At 37.3% G+C, this 18382-nt stretch overlaps 1 protein-coding gene across 2 annotated transcripts in view; it reads right to left on the reverse strand.

Annotated features, from left to right (window-relative positions):
- Window positions 1-17023, reverse strand: part of LOC150096495 (ribonuclease H2 subunit C) — a 49016-nt gene extending 31993 nt beyond the window's left edge. The window contains exon 1 of one of the 2 annotated variants that reach the window (XM_090408377.1): window positions 16935-17023. The gene's annotated coding sequence lies outside the window, so the exon portion shown is untranslated. Of the gene's footprint in view, window positions 1-16329; window positions 16821-16934 lie in introns of those variants that run through there. The other variant, XM_090408375.1, reaches the window with a different exon arrangement.
- Between the last annotated feature and the right edge of the window lie 1359 nt (window positions 17024-18382).

Raw genomic sequence — 18382 nt, forward strand, 5'->3', positions numbered from 1 at the left:
AATTTGTATTAACTCTGTTTTTATCTCCCTCTTCTCTCTCTTTTTTTTTTTTTTATTTTGTTCCTCTTTTTTGTTGTCTCCTCTTCTCTTTTTGTTTATTTTTTCCTGGTTGAGCATGAAGAGCCATGTGACACGTGGACACTAGCTGCATGCAGTTTGCAAGCCACATTGTGGCCGCCCCCCCCCTGGTATAATCACATAACTTTTCATCCAATCCAGAAAATCTCGACTTTTCTTTCTTCGCTCAAAGCTTCCTTTATTAAATTTTGCATATTTCTTGTTGTCAACCTATTTTCAAAAGCCTGGAAGATATGCCTCTGTTTGTCACAAGGAACTAAACATATAGTTTAGAGAGAACATTAGAGAGAATGGGTGTGCAAGAGGAGCAGGGAAACGGCGAGGCTCAGGGTGGACAGGGATACACAGCGTGAGAAAGGTGGATGCTCCAAGAGGAGGTGAGAGAATGTGTAGGCAGGAAAGTAATGGGATGATCAGGGATCAAAAGGAAACAGATGGAATTGCAAAGGGTTCTAAAATGAAGAAGCAGAAAGGGAAATGGCCCCAGTCCAGCATGGAGAGATCACATCGAGTGAGTGGTATCAGTGGAACTAGCTGTAGATCCAAAAATGAGTTGTTGTGTTTGTATACCAATGCTAGAAGTATAAGAAACAAGGCAGATGAAATGGTTGCACTAATTGCGTCTGTGCACCCAGAGATTGTTGGAATAAGTGAGACATGGTTAGATGAGGATGACATCCTGACAGGAATAGAGATGGAAAGGTATGATGTGTTTCGTGAGGATAGAAGGGGTAAAAAGGGAGGGGGAGTGCTATTGATGATAGAGAAAGAGTTATGTCCATACAAGGTAGAGATGCAAGAGGGAAATGGGGCCAGTCGTTTTGAGGCAGTATGGTGTGAGATAGAGGTGAATAGAATCAAATACTTGGTGGGATGTTGTTATAGACCTGGTAATGTGGATGGTGGTGATAGTGAAATGTATAGTCAAATAAGCCAAGCAAATAAGAAAAGGGTGATCATTATGGGTGATTTTAATTATGGCAATATAGACTGGATTGAAGAGATAGCAACTGGAAGTAAAGAAAATGAGTTTCTGGAGTTTTTGAGGGATAACTACCTCAGACAGTATGTAACAGAGGGCACACGAGGATTAAGGGTCTTGGATTTGGTCATCTCATCGGAGGATGTAATTATAAATGAGGTGTCAAATCATCCACCAATTGGTGAAAGTGACCATGAGGTGATTACCTGGGTGGTTGCCAGCAGTGCAAGGACCCCTGTGAAAAAAGGGTATATGTGGAACTACAAGGGGGGTGATTATGAAGAGCTCAGGAGACAGCTTGCAGATGTAGCAAGGAATGAGGAGTTAGCTGGAAAAGAGATCAATGCAGCTTGGGGGATTTTCAAAAACTACTTAGTAGATGCAATGTCTAAATGTATACCACGGGTGAGAAGGTTAAATAAGGTAGGTGCGAGATGGATGAATAAAGAGATTAAGCATGCAATACAGAGAAAAAGGGCATTGTGGAGGCAGCATAAGAGAAGTGGAAGTAACCAATTTCATGAGTTCTACAAAGACCAGGCAAGGAGAGTGACTTGGTTGGTGAGAGTAGCTAAAGAGAGGTATGAACAGCAGTTAGCTAATGAAGCTAAAAAGAATCCTAGGGAGTTCTTTCGATATGTAGCCAGCAAAAGAAAGAATGATTATGGAAGGATGACATTGATTGGAGGAAATGGTATAAAGACAGCTGTTGCAGAATGTGTGGTGGAGATACTTAATGAGCAGTTCATAAAGATCTTTCAATCTTGTGAATGTGACTTCCTGGAGAGATTAAGAGCAGTTGATGATGGGGAGGAGAGACTGACTGTAAGTGAGCAAGAGGTGTTTGGGGAGTTGAGTAAACTAGATGTAAATAAGGCTGTGGGACTTGATAATATATCACCGCGTATTCTGAAGGAATGTGCCAGAGAGTTGACACCTGCCTTGACATATTTTTTTAATACGAGTGTTGCACTTGGTCAAGTCCCTAAAGAGTGGAAGGAGGGCAAGATTGTGCCACTTCATAAAGGAGGTGATCGAACTCAAGCATCAAACTATAGGCCTATCTGTGTGTCAGGTGTTGTGGTTAAGTTGTTGGAGAAGCTTGTGAGAACTAGGATCCAGAGTTGGGTTGACAACAATGGTATAATCTTTGATGGACAGCATGGATTTGCTAAAGGGAGGTCGTGTTTTAGTAATCTACTTACTTATTACAATAAAGTGACTGCTTCCTTGGACAGAGGAGAAGGATACACAGTAATATACTTAGATTTTGCAAAAGCTTTTGATAGAGTACCTCATGATAAGTTGACAGTCAAACTAGAGCAGATGGGGTTAGATATTAGATTAGTGCATTGGATTGGAGACTGGCTATCTGATAGGTATCAACAAGTTGTGTATGGGGGTGCAATATCATGGAAAAGGAAAGTCACTAGTGGAGTGCCTCAGGGGTCTGTTTTAGGGCCATTACTATTTAACTTGTACATTCATGATATTGGCGAAGATTTGGACAGAGATATTCAGTTGTTTGCAGATGATGCAAAGTTGGGACGAACCATAAAGAGTAGTGAAGATGTTGTGGCCTTGCAAGAAGACTTGAATAAATTGAGTGATTGGGCAAGCAAATGGGGATGCGAGTTCAATGTTGCAAAATGTAAGGTTTTAAAATTTGGAAAACAAAGATGGGATGCAGAATTTATGCTTGGTGAGAATATATTGTTGGAAGTAGAGGAAATAAGAGATCTGGGAGTGATAGTGGATAAGGATCTAAAATTTAGGGGACACATCGCCAAAATTGTGAAGACAACACAAAGACTTCTGGGAATGATGAGGAGGACACTGACGTGTAGAAGTAGGGAGATTCTTGTTCCATTGTATAAGGCTTTGATTAGGCCACACATGGACTATTGTGCCCAGATTTGGTCACCTGGTTTTCAGAAGGATGAAGAGATGTTGGAAAGGGTCCAAAGGCGACTGACTAAGGTAGTTTCTGACCTCTGGAATGTCGAGTATGAGGAAAGATTGAAAAGATGTAATTTGCAGAGTCTAGTGGAGAGAAGGAAGAGGGGAGATATGATAGAGACCTACAAGTTGGTAAGGGGTTGTTATAGGATCAATGGTGGAGAAGTTCTACAGAGAATAGTGGAAGATCAGGGGAGAACCAGAGGTCATCCCTGGAAACTGTATAAAGAGGGTGTGAGTAGAGGAGTGAGAGGCAGGTTTTTTTCGTGCAGAGTTGTGAATGATTGGAATGCCTTGCCTGAGAGTGTGGTGTCTGCAAGGAGTTTGAATGTGTTTAAGACCCGGTATGATGAGATGTATGTGAGATAAAAGGACCTCCTAGATGAGTCTTTGACTCCATGAGGTCTTGTTTAATAATAATAATAATAGTATTATGAACTGAACAATCTGGCATTGCAGAACATGCCACCTCTATCAAACACAGGATCCTGTGAAAGAACACAGAATTCTGAATAAAAGATTCTTTATGAAAATGATTCAGCTATATGATTATTATAAAAAATTGCCAGTAAACATCAATACCTTCTTCAATTGGCCATCTTTCCTAGTTTTTAACTGTAGGAACTTATTGAACATTTGTTACCTTATTGTCATGATGCTTTGATGAATTTCTTCAAGTTGGTGTTACGTTGTACCATGCGTGTGCTGACAATGCCTGTGATACAGAAACAAAAATTTTACTAATAATAAATTAATTTTAACCCCTATCCACTAAGCATTTAGGAACTATAACCTTTTAACTTCTGTATGTCAAGGGCTCTCATCACCGCCATACTCCACTGTGATGACTTCATATTTTTTTCATAATGAAACCTTCATATCCCTGTCTACCACTCCAAGATACCTCATCTCTTCCATCATCTTCAAAACTCTCCCACTATGGTGGGAAGAAATTTTGTCCTTCAGACTACATTCAGACATATCTCATTCTTGCCTACCAAATTTCAATGCCTTGCACTTAACACTGAACTGGCAGGTGCAATCATCTGTTCACACAAATGCGCACACAGCCTACTCTGATGCTCCTATAAGGCCACATCTGCTCCACTCATCACAGTTCTCTCAATTTTCTATCACCTACTAACAAATGTACATCTCTAATCAGACTTGTCTCTATCATTAACATACAAGTTAAACAACAATAACCTCAAAACAGACCCATGCAGCACACTATTAGTTACATTCCTTTTCTAGAATACTGTTCCTGCATAACATAACTTGCTGATATCTGACAACCTATTACCTATCAACTCACTAATTTATTATCCCATATTCATTCAAATTTAGTTACTAACTTGTTATGTAGTATTCAATCAAAGGCCTTTAGAAAATATAAATATACCAATATATCAGTGGCGTTGCATGCCCATTTTGGTTGGGTGTGCTGTCATGGCTTATGCAACCTGCGCTACAAAATTCGCATCAGTTTGAACATATGATTGCATTTTTATCAATGTATAAAAGTTTTAAGAGTGTATAGCACCTTAGTGCTCATCTTAATTGGTCTAATGCAATTAATTGTGACCAATGCTGCACAGAGTGGGGTACAATGTGTTGTTTTAAGATACAGAATATTAGAAAACATTAATGAAGGAGAATGCTATACTCAGGTCTCTTTTTATGCGGATTTGAAGTTATGTGGTATAGTATGCCCACAGATATGAGACCTTTCGACAGTTCTGCGCATGTGAACAGAAAGAGAATCCATTCCGATAACAGGGTAATCCAGCGTTTCCCAAACTTTTCCTACGATAGAATACTTCACAAATCCTGAAATTTTTATTGAACACCTCAGTTATTTTGTAATATATTATTAATAATTAATTGTTAATTTAGCTGATTTATTATTATTAAATAATCATTGATCATTAATTATTAATTAATTAAACATAAACATCATTAAATTAATTTGCGCTGATTTTCATTGACATATCCCATTCTGATCACCAAAAATTTATATTATTATAAGTACTTACGAGTGAATGCAGACTTTTTCTCCTGTGTGCTGATGGTTTTCCTCTCCCTTTGTACATCCTGAAGATTGCTTTGTAGGCTGGAGGTGGATGAATCACTATCCATTGCATCACAAACACCTTCAATAAGAGATCTCTTAACACCAAAATTAAACAAAGTCTCTTATTCATATTAAAATATAAATCTGTAGGCCTATTACTTTTAAAAAATCATGGCACTACGGTTTCGAAACAAGCACTTTCACTCTAGAATGCGAACTTATGAAGAAAGTATTCAGTATTACTAGATCTGAGAACCAGATGCAGACTACCTTGATCTTCAATTTTGGTGGAAAAATTTTCTTTATACTTCCTTGCTGATTGGTCACTAACATTTGCGACACGGATGTTATTTCTTTCAGTTTTGAGAACAGAGGATACACTGCCCTATGTTATAATCCACTTGCAGGCAATTTTCATGACCAGTCATAAACAGCGGTATTCCCTTTCCCGAATGTTGAACGGTTTCAATGTGTGAAATTTAACGATAATTCATGAATACTTCCACGTTTAAAAATGCACGGCTTGGTCACTAACATTTGCTACACAGATGTCATTTAGACGTTCTGGGTCTGAGCTTTTCGACATATTTACGAATGTTATTCTCAGAATATTTCCACTATAACATATTCATTCATGAAAAATGCTTAGAAAACTAAAATGACAAATTCCAGGAGAACTTCTCGCGGAATGTAGTTTGGGAAACCATGGGGTAATCAATCCATATTGTGGGATGAGTTGTTTATTATTACATGGCGGAAAATTAACTTCTCTTTTATGATCATTGTAGTTTGTAAAGTGGTAACTATTTTGCTTGTATAACAGTTGGAAAATTTTACCTATAAAGCACGTGATTTCAAGTGTTGTTGACAAATGCGTTCATCGCCGTTGTACATAATGAACAGTGTGTTGTAGCACATTCTGGCGTGACATGATAACGTGTAAGCAGTGAGTGTTTGTGAAGTTTAATTTTGCATGCGAGTAAGTGTTTGTCTTTTTATTATCGAAAGTCTATATTTTGCTAATTGTTATTTTAAAGATTTAATTAGGCCCAAAAATTTGGAGGAAAAAAACCACCAAAGAAAAGCAATTTCTTTGGAAATGAAAATTGCAATTTTAGATCGCTTAGCAAAAGGAGAGGGATCTATGGTGATTAGTAAACATTTTAATTTAGGCAAATCTACTATAAGAGCAATTAAAAAAGAATGAAGTTGCAGTAAGAAAATCTATGATTTCTGGCACAAAACTAAGTGCCAAATTATCATCATACTCAAGAGATGTTTTATTAGAAAACACCGAATGAGCGCTTGTAATTTGGATTGAAGAATTAACTCAAAGAAGAATTCCTATAAGTGGTTATTTAATTAAACAAAAAGTTCTTTGGTTTTATGAACAGATGAAGCAATTGGAACTGTCTACTTCCGCTTCCCAGGCTGATAAAGAATTTTTGGCTTGCAAAGGATGGTTAACCAAGTTTTTAAAATGGAATGCACTTCATAATGTGAAGATTACAGGCAAGGTTGCAGCAGCATATGAAGAAGCAGCCAAAATTATTGAAGATGGTGGATATTGTCCCGATCAAGCGTTTAACGGTAACAAAACAGGATTGTTTTGGAAGAAAATGCATAGTCGAACTTGCATCGCAAAGTCTGAGAAAAAAGCAAGTGGGTTTAAAGCAAGCAAAGATCGAGTAACATTGTAATTTTGTAGCAATGTCAGCAGATCGAATGTTGAAACCCCTCCTATTAAATGGATTTCTAAGACCACGTGCTCTAAAAGGCAAAGATCTAAAACAGCTGCCGGTACGTTGGATGGCTAATACAAAGCTCTGCGTAACAACTGCTGTATTTACTGAATGGTTCAATAATTGCTTTGTACCAGAAGTGGAAACATATATGAAGCAAAAAGCTCTCGATTTTAAAGTTTTATTAACTGTCGACAATGCACCAAATGTGCAGGTAGGGTTTTTTCCACCCAATACAACAAGCATTATTCAGCCATTAGATCAAGGCATAATTGCTACTTTTAAAAAATATTACGTTAAGCACACTTTTCAATTTATATTGGATAAACCAGAAAATGAATCATTAACAGTAACTGACATTTGGAAAAAATTTGCTATTTTGGACTGCTTAAATCATGTTGCATCTGCTATCGCTGAAATAAGACCACAATCTTTAAATGCCTGCTGGTAAGCTACTTGGCCTGGATGTGTTGCAAACAGGCAACCATGCAAACATCTACATTATCAGCTGAAATCATTACTTTGGTACATGAAATTGGTGGGGTTGGTACATTTAGATACATTTAGCCAGAATGATGTAGACTAATTGCTTGTGGATAATGACTTAAGTGACGATGATATTACTGGATATCGATTAATTTTAGATATTGTCAAAGGTCCAGAAAACAATAGTGAAGCAGAAGAAAAACCTGTCGCCCTCACTGCAAATATAATTTGAGAAGGTCTTGAACTGTGCAATAAATTGAAAAATCATTTTCTTGTTAACGACACAAATTCTGAATGAGCCTTTAAATTCCAATGTGAGCTGAAGAACTGTATGTCTGGATATCGTGAGTTGTATAAAAAAAATTAGTGAAATCATCATAGCAAAGTTTAATCACTGATTATATTGTCAGAAGACAAAAATCAGCACAGAACGAGAGTGAAGCTAATTCTGTTTGTGAAGAACCATCGCCTTTACCATACAGTTCTGATGCACTGACTACTATCTCTTCTGGTGATGAAAGTGATTTTGCACCAGTTCGCAAACGTTGTCGAATATTGTCTAATAGCGATAATTCTGATGACAAAATGCAAAAAAAAAAAAAAAAAAAATTTTACTTTTCAATAAAATTAAATGAATAAAGCTTTAAAACAAACTTAGGCATTCTTATTTTCCTGAATTTTTATAAACTTTTTTTATGCGATTTTAGGTTTATTTTAATTCATTGCTTTGGTTTTATGCAGTTTTAGAAAATTATGGAACGTATCCCTAATTTTTCAACGTAAGTTAGGCCTTTTTTGTGCGATTTTTTATATGCGGTTTTCTTCAGAACGCATCTACCGCATAAAAAAAGACCCGACTGTATTTGGTTGGTATATTTGAATTACTCAAAAGGTGTAAAATTTGGAATGAGGATGGGGCTTACCTACTTCAACTATAATACTGTTTCCCATTGTAAATATGGGCAAAAAGTTATAAATTTATCAAAAATTATATTTTAAAAACTTGTCTATATTATATATAAAAACTTGCCTACAACGTCAGTTCACACTTCACCCACACAAAACAGAATGAAACTCAGAAAACAAAAACAGCAACTCATGACAAATGATGTTCAATTGGATGAGTTGATGCAATAACCAATCACCGCCACTATGTGCTATTGTGTCAGAGGTCACCCTACCTTGCCTTCTGAGTGGGTTAAAACTACAAGAACATTAAGAATTTGACCCACTACACCATCTGTACATCTTTTCAAAGAGCTCAAAGATGTATGTATTTTGAACACACACCAGGACCATTAACGCGAATGTGATGCAATGTTTACATGTCGAAAAGTGTCCTCTTCATGAAGCATTAGTATATTGTGTTTACTTTCAGGAATCACGCAAAGTTCTGGAAACAATTAGGAGTCTTTAACAGCAATAAGTGCAAAAGTATAATATCGATGATATTGCCATTCAGTGGATGAGTACTGCACACCTAGCACATCCTGAATATTTGCCCCTGCAATATATGCATTTCCTTTCTCCAATAGCACAAAAGTAGATTGCTAAAACATGATCTTCAACAAAATTCGTGCTCAGCATCACTGCTGTTACCAAACCCAATTCTGGATCATAGCTTTCAACCCTTTCCAACATCTTCACATCTCAAGACGCAGATTGGCCTACAAACTGAAACCTCAGTTTTATCATCCCCTTTATAAACTAGTATGTCAAGAATGCTGTTAACTCATTTAAGATAGTGCCATATTAATGTGATGTTGTCATCTTATTAAAGTTGTAATTTAAAGGGTGGTCTGAAAAGTTCTCGGCCTAACAATGAGAAAACGAATTTATAATTTCAAAATTATTTTTATTTTTCAACATAATCTCCCTTAAGACTAATACATTTATTCCGGCGCCATTATCCCGACCCTGTAGTGGTTCTCAGTAGGATCTGCAAAATACCCCTCTACAGCTGCAATTGCCTCTTGATTCCAAGAAAAACACTGATCAGAGTGGAAGAGTTTTAGTTTTGGGAAGAGATAGAAGTCAGAGGGAGCCAAATCTGGGAAATAGGGTGGATGTTACAACAATACATAGTTCAGATCCCTTAATTTTTCCATTGCCAAAACACCTTTGTGGGTAGGTGCATTGTCCTGATGAAAGATTTTTTTCTTCTGCAAACCGGGTCTTGTCTCACAAATTTTTTCGTCTAGTCTGGTTAAATGATCAGAATAATATTCCCTGGTTATTGTTTTACCCTTTTCTAGATAATAAATAAACAAAATGCCTTTAGCATCCCAAAACACCGATGCCATGACCTTTCCTGATGGAACTGACTTTGCCTTCTTTGGTGGTGAATAACCGGCTTCTGTCCACTGTTTTGACTGCTGTTTGGATTCCGGCAGGTAATGGTGAATCCAGGTCTCATCCACAGTAATAAATCGATGCACAAAATCAGTTTTATTCTTGTTAAAATGCTCCAAGCACTGTTCAGAGATTTTCATGCGAGTGTGTTTTTGATCTGCTGTGAGCAAGTGTGGCATCCATCTTGTGCAAAGCTTTTTCATATGCAATTCTATATGAAAATAAATATATTCTGCACGTTCTTTTGAAATGCCTATAATCGCAACAATTTCACACACTTTGACTCGCCAGTCATCCAGTACTATATCATCTTACTCACCATCAATCTCTCCTCCACTATATCTTCTACATTCTCTGCAGCAGTTACCAATCTATCAATTTTCATCACTAACATCAGCTTACCATAATTCCTTCATTTTACCTGCTACATCAAAAGAATTCTCTAGCAGGGGTGCATATTCAGGATGTACAGTGCACCCACAAAATAGCAATATCACAGATTATATTTTTGCATTTATTCCTGTTAAAGACTCCCCTTAATTTTTTTCCTACTTTGCATGATTCCTAAAATTAAACACAATATACTAATGCTTCAAGAAGAGGACACTTTTCAATGCATAAACATTACATCACATCTGTGTTAATAGTGCAGGTATGCAGTTACAAATAAAGACACCTTTGAGCCTTTTGAAAAGAAGTACAGATGGCACAGTGGGTCAAATTCTTAGCATTCCAGTGATTTTAAACCATTCCAGAAGGTGAGGCAGGATGTGCATTGAGACAGCAGCACCCAGAAATCAGTGGCTATGATAGGTTATTGTGTCAAACAATCGAACTGAATGTTTTCATTTGTCATGAGTTGCTGGTTTTTGTTTTCTGAGTTTCAACTGTTTTGCATGCTTGAAGTGTGAACTCGTGTTTAGGACACCGATATAGAAAAGTTTTTAATATATAATTTTCTATAAATAATTTATAACATTTTTGTACATATTTACGATGGAAAACAATATTGACGATCTACTGAATGTCCTGTTTTCTACAAGAGCTTTCATGGTTTGTATGATTATAGTTGAAGGAGGTTAGAACTTGTGTAGTAAATTGAGTTTTTTTTCAGCCTTTCTTTGGTTCAATCCGGAAAAATAATAATTTCCCAAGTGACTACTTTTTCTGATTTTTGTGTGTATTATATGACAGTATTAAAAATTGTATCAAAATCCAGATTATCTGTGTGTTAATCTAGTATTTGCCAATGATAATCTAATCTCACCATGAAGCATAAATCCTTTAAACTTCATGGTGATTAATTGATAAACTGAAGTATTTAAAGTTATCTTACAATTAATTGCACTGGACTGATTAAGATCAGTGTCGATGTGCTATGCATTCTTAATCAATAAAAATGCAATCATGCCATCAAACTGATGTCAATTTTGTAGCAGGGATTGTATAAGATATAGGACAGCATACCCAACCTAAATGAGCACATGACACCACTGCTCTCTAGGATTTTTCTTGATCTGATTGGCTAATTGATTCTCCTACAGTACTCTGGTATCCTTACCAACTAAATCAACTTTTATATATTTGGTTTAATCCTTTATAGAAGTGTAAGCAAACAAAGTTTTCACCTGAAGTATTTTCAGGACTGGGGCAACTTGTGGCAAAGGTGGTATAAGTTCTCATTACTTGCCTTAGCATCCCATAATGCAAAACATATATCCTTGCAGACATGTATAATGCTATGCATTAGGGGAAGGTCACTACCCAGACCAGGTTTCGACCTTTATTGAGGTCTCATCAGTGGGAGCCAGACCCAGAGGTGGTGATACCAAGGTGGAAGTAATGGAGAAGTCATATTTCCATATGCCAGTTGCCAAAAGGTGTCACACCTTATTATTAAAATTCTCTGGATTAGAGATGAGTTGATGGAAGTTTTTTCCATCAACAAGTGAAATATGCTACCAATTATATATTTGGTTTAATCCTTTATCCAAGTGTTTGCTTACACTTCCATGAAGTCAACTTTCTAACCTTATCTTTATAGTCTTCATGCAGTTTATTATTATTCATTTTATTAGGTCTCCATAATGCTGCAGATTCTTTCATATTACGTGCATAATCTCTTTATTTATCCATTTTATGCCTACTTTATTTAATCTCCTGATTTTTGAAATATATTCAGACCCTGCTGCTGTTAAACAGCTCTTGATTTGTGCTCAAGCAGCATTTATCATCTCATTTTTGCCTGACTCCTCATTCCATGCCACAGCATCAGGCTGTCTGAACTCTTAATAATCACCAGCCTGTAATTCCACATATATCCTTTTCTCAGAGATGTCTTCATATGGATGGGCACCACTCATGTTCATCTCAGTCACTCAGGCCAACTGGAGGGGAGATTTAATGGCCAATTCAATCACATGATATGATCAGATCTAAAATTTGATCCTCATGCATGTTTTATTATATACTGTCTAAGACAGCTGTACAACAAGAACTCATTTTTGTTATTCTCAGAATGCCATCTTTCATTCATATCCATATTACTAAGGCTTGCAAAAATGTTCTCATCTCCTTGTCAGCAATGAGTGAAAAGTTTTAGATGACAAGTACAGAAATCACAAGAGGAGTTTCAGTTTTAATTCATTTTATTTATGTAATACAATTTCTATAGCATGTTTTTTCATATTCTGGGATTAATTTCCTACTTGCTCTGTATTTAGGAAGAATCGGTTTTTCTTTATATCAGCTACTATCTCTAAGAACCTCCCAAAAAATGCTTTTACTTCTCTATCAGAATGTTTCTTGGGAATATAAGCTCAAATAAGTCTAGTGATCCAATTTCTCATTTTTAAATCAGCTAACATACCTACATGAAAGTGGCTTCTGATCTAATTCATATTAATACACAATTGGGCAATGCCTCAGGTGGCATGATATCTGATTATGTTGTTCCATTATAATTTACATTCTGTTTTGAAATATATAGAATGCAATTTTATCAGCTTAATCTTGAGCTTGAGGAGGAGGGTTACAAGTGGGGTCCCACAGAGCTCAGTACTAGGAACTATATTGTTTAACCTTTATATCAATGACATTGCCAGTGGATTGCAAGGGGATATTCAGTTGTTTGCGGACGATGCGAAGCTGGGAAGGATTATTAGTAATAGTGCAGGTGGTAGCCCTGCAAGAGGATTTAAATAAGCTAGATATATGGGCAAATGAATGGGGGTGTCAGTTTAATGCAGCAAAATGTAAGGTCTTGAGGTTTGGGAAACATCGATGGGATGCTGCATACTCTATGGGAGGAGTTATACTGGAGGAAGTAGGGGAGACAAGAGATCTGAAGTTTAGGGGACATATTGCAAAGGTGGTGAATGTAACACAGAGGATTGCTGCAATTATGAGAAGGACACTGACCTGCAGAGATAAGAGGGTTATCATTCCGTTGTATAAGTCTCTGATCAGACCACACTTGGACTATTGTTCTCAGATTTGGTCCCCAGGATTTGAAGGGGATAAATTAACTATGGAAAGGATACAAAGACGGATGACACAGATGGACAAAGATGGTTTCAGGACTGTTCAAGGATAGTTATGAGGATCGGCTGAGGGAATGTGGACTGCAGAGTTTGGTGGATAGAAGAAGGAGAGGTGATATGATTGAGACTTTTTAACTGTTGAGAGGCAGTTAGTTACAGGGTTGACACTGGGGAGTTCTTTCACTTGGTTGAACAGCGGGAAGGAGTGATGACAAGAGGCCATCCCTGGAAGTTACGAAAGGAAACTGTGAGCAAGAGGGTAAGGAGTGGTTTCTTTGCGTGGAGGGTGGTTGAACCGTGGAATGCATTGCCTGATGGAGTGGTGGGAGCGAGAACGATCAATGTGTTTAAAGAGTGGTATGATACTTTGTGTTTCTTAGGGGGGACCTCCCCTCGATGAGTCTTGACAGACTTTATGTTCTTAGGAAGGACCTCCCATGATGGATCTTTTGACTCCATGGAGGCCTGAATAATAATAATAATCCCAAATGGCCAACCTATCCTTGTCAGTTCTTAGACATCCAAATAAATACCTAGTAATGGGGAATATCATGGGAAAGACAATGAATCAGAAGCCCAAATCAGTTCTCCACATTCCTGTGTGAAGATCTCGCTCAGTTATCTAGTCCTTGAACAACTCCAAAACTAGTGCTGATCCATACATAAAAATTATGTCAATTTGAGTATTCCTGCATCATCGCTCAATTTCAAAAGTTCGCATAGTTTGCAGTATTGTTTTTTCAGGTCCCTCTAAATTTCTGTTTTTTAGATATCATGGGTATGTCATCTGCAAACAGTTTCGCTATATGTAATGTCCACACTCTTTTCTGCCACATCCATTATATTATTTATATTTGTTTACTAGAATTACCCATAGAGTTATCTCCTTTATGCACACACGCGCGCACGCACGCACGCACACTGTATAACTGCAATGATTTTTTTTGTTTGTTTTCATTCTGATATAATAATAATAGTGCAGATGTGGTAGCCCTGCAAGAGGATTTGAATAAACTAGATAGATGGGCAAATGAATGGGGGTGTCAGTTTAATGCAGCAAAATGTAAGGTCTTGAGGTTTGGGAAACATCGATGAGATGCTGAATACTCTATGGGAGGAGTTATACTGGAGGAAGTAGGGGAGACAAGAGATCTGGGGTTGATGATTGATAGAAACCTGAAGTTTAGGGGACATATTGCAAAGGTGGTGAAGGTAACACAGAGGATTGCTGCTATTATGAGAAGGACACTGACCTGCAGAGATAAGAGGGTTATCATTCCGTTGTATAAGTCTCTGATCAGATCACACGTGGATTATTGTTCTCAGATTTGGTCCCCAGGATTTGAAGGGGATAAATTAACTGTGGAGAAGATACAAAGACAGATGACAAAGATAGTCTCAGGACTGTACAAGGATAGTTATGAGAATCGGCTGAGGGAATGTGGACTGCAGAGTTTGGCGGATAGAAGAAGGAGAGGTGATATGATTGAGACTTTTAAACTGTTGAGAGGTGGTTACAGGGTTGACACTGGGGAGTTCTTTCACTTGGTTGAACAGCAGGAAGGAGTGATGACAAGAGGCCATCCCTGGAAGTTACGAAAGGAAACTGTGAGCAAGAGGGTGAGGAGTGGTTTCTTTGCATGGAGGGTGGTTGAGCCGTGGAATGCATTGCCTGAAAGAGTGGTGAGGACGAGAACGGTCAATGAGTTTAAGGAGTGGTATGATAGACTTTGTGTTTCTTAGGGGGAACCTCCCCTCGATGAGTCTTGACAGACTTTATGTTCTTAGGAAGGACCTCCCATGATGAGTCTTTTGACTCCATGGAGGCCTGAATAATAATAATAATAAATAAAAATATTACTTCCAAGATCTCTATTTCTGTACATTCTCCAGTTCAGCATTTCGCTTTTGGTTCCAAGAATAATATTCAAGTTAATTCTTTTTTTTTTTTTTTTTAATACATGTCCATGTTTTGAAGTTTTTCATTTGTCTGTCAGTTGCGGAATTTTTTTTTCTCTATTCTCACTAAAATCATTTTTAGTTCTTCACTTCACTTCAACAACTAAGTTTCTTATTGTGATCTGATTCTGATTTACACCATATTGGTTCTCCTCTGGCACACATTTACTGCTTAGTTATCAATTTAGCTTTATGTATACTTGCAGATTTTCACATCTGTTCTTCCTTGTTTAGTTTAGTCTTCTATTGGATACCAATAAAATCACAAAACAAATCATTGGATGCACTATCACCAAGTGCTTTGCAAACAAAAGCCAATGAAAATAAGCAAACAAAGTAACATAAAATATTAATAAATTAGTTTAAAATAAGCAGCATAAATAATAATAATAAACAATTCTGTTAAGAACTATTGCCAGCACACCAACAAAGAAAACCTGTCAACACGTATGGCATTCCTTCACTATATATACTGTTCTTGTGGGTCTATTTACATGCTCACAAACCAATAAACAGGTGACAGTAATAGAAGCAGCAAAATAAAAACCTAACTTCTAGCTGGGCTTTATCCCCCCCCCCCAAAAAAAAAGCTGTAAAATTAAGTTTCGTTTTGGACTCGAGTAATATGGTTTCCCTCAAGTAGGTTACCATCCAAAATGAAAAAATCTGACGATGAGATTGCCACCTTGGCCAACAGAATGGCACTAGGAATGCATTCCCTCAATCCAGATACCATGGTTATGTCATAAATGCTCAGTAGCCACAGCTTTCTTTTCTTTGCTTTCTTCAAGATGCAACACCTGTCAGTAAGGAGGTGATATTTGGTTGGAAGAGGCTATGTGTTGCATTACCAAACCATCATTAGTCATGTTAATAATATAATTTTTAGGTTTATTAATTATGAATGGTAAAGTGAGAAAATCATGATTATATTCATGACAAATCATGATTGTCGTTTTGGAGCGAAAACGGTCAGTGAGTTTAAAGAGTGGTATGATAGACTTTGTGTTTCTCAGGGGGGGGGGACCTCCCCTCGATGAGTCTTGACAGACTTTATGTCTTAGGAAGGACCTCCCTCGATGAGTCTTTTGACTCCTTGGAGGCCTGAATAATAATAATAATAATAATAAATATTAAGAGAAATAATAAACTCACCTTGTTTTAGTTCAGCCAACTTTGCAGACGTTACTCTGTTACAATCTAACTCACAAGTGAAGTGCTCAACACACAATGATTGTATGCTCATTGTTAGAAATCATTTCCACAACTACTTGCACAACCCAGAGGCAATATACTCATCCGTATGTAAGGCCCAGGACAGAGCACTGTAGGATTTGTAGTTGTGGTGATGGTCTTGTTAGTACTGCAGATCTGTTATGCACAGGCGCACGCTGAACACGTGTTATTCGCCGAGTGTGTTAATAACCGTCCAACCATTTACTTTTGATATGACAATACACGGTTAGGATTATGTTAAGCAATTCCAATCAAAGGTAATTCAAAACGTATGCTTAATTTGACCAAAAAAAAAAGCTAAATTGTTTCAATTAACATACCATGGGTTGCATTTTTTTTTTTTTTTTTTTACAAGGAATGCCAGTAGGAATATCTTATCAAGCGTTATATACTCAGAAAACTAGTGTTGTACTCTCTCTATTGGTCGTTTTATAAATATAAAGAGACGTTTAGTTAGTCAGCCTAAACAAATAGATTAGCATTACTAAAATTTTTTAAAGTTTAGCTTTAGGGAATATACCTACCGTAAGCTTCCTGTATATAAACAACAGAGAATTTGCCAATGTAATTTATTTCCCGCTAGATCTAGCAGATTGAATGTTTTTTTTTTTTTGTTTGTTTGTTTGTTCCCTCGAGAAAAGCTAATATGACGGTTAGCTTAAAATATCGCTTTATTTTAAAATAATCAAACTGATTTTAGCTTTTTAGAGGGACGATAAATTACCATAAATTTTCAATTCAGTAATATGAAGTGTGTGCGTGTGTTTTTATATATCTTAGTTAGAAAATATTTAGAAAGCGGACCTACTTAATTAGTTAGCTGGCCGAGTGGTTAGTATAACCACTCTTCAGCCAAAAGGCTGCGGGTTCGAATCCCACCGTCGGCATGGATGCTTGTGACTGTATGTGAAAAGTGGTCGGCGGTAGATGATGAAGGTAATTGCGGCTCGTTGCATTTGGTGGATTTGGGTGGTGGAGACGGAGAGTTGTAGAGGAGGTGTCCTCCCTCGATGAGTATTTGGACTCACTGGAGGGTGTCACATAATAATTATTATGGTGACGTGTATCATACGCACCAATCAGGCAAGTACACTACTGTTCTTTATTATTATTATTATTATTATTATTATTATTATTATTATTATTTAACGGTGTCTCCATGGAGTCAAAAGACTCATCGCGGGAGACCCGACATTGACACACTAACCATTATTTACACAATACCTGTCATACCTCTCCTTAAATTCATTCACGGTTAAAGCATTCACAACCAGTTCTGGCAAAGCATTCCACCCATTCACAACCCTCCAAGTAAAAAATCTAGTCCTAACACCCTTGTTAACCACACTCTTACACAATCTCCAGGGATGGCCCCTCGTTCTCTCACATCCTGCATTGGTCTTAAGAATATCATCAGTATCAATCCTGTAAAATCCCTTTAACAATTTAAATACCTCTATCATATCTCCTCTCCTACGTCTATCAGCTAGTTTTTGGAGCCCACAGATCATCAATCTATCCTCATAGGGAACATCCCACAGACCTGCAACAATCTTTGTAACCCGCCTCTGAATCCTCTCTACCACTTCCGCATCACCAAGAAATCCTGGCGACCAGATCTGTGCACAATAGTCCAAATGCGGCCTTATTAATGCCTTATAGAGTGGAATAATAACTTCCCTATCCCTGCTAGTTAGTGTGTTCCTCAACAACCATGTAATTTGATGTGATGTTTTGGCAATCTTAGCAATATGCCCTTTAAACTTAAGTTCTCTGTCCACAATAACTCCCAAGTCTCTTGTCTCGTCAACTTCCTGCAGTTCAGTTCCGTTAATATAGTAAACAGCATGCGATGTCATCCTCCCGAAGTGCATCACCTTACACTTAGCCACGTTGAACTGACAGCCATTTACCTCAGTCCATAGCGTCAGCCTATTTAAGTCATCCTGTAAAATATCCACATCATTTGAAT

The sequence above is a fragment of the Typopeltis vanoorti genome, chromosome 18 (assembly GCF_054136105.1).
Source record: "Typopeltis vanoorti isolate ZY-2024b chromosome 18, IOZ_Tvanoo_1.0, whole genome shotgun sequence".
Taxonomy (NCBI): domain Eukaryota; kingdom Metazoa; phylum Arthropoda; class Arachnida; order Uropygi; family Thelyphonidae; genus Typopeltis; species Typopeltis vanoorti.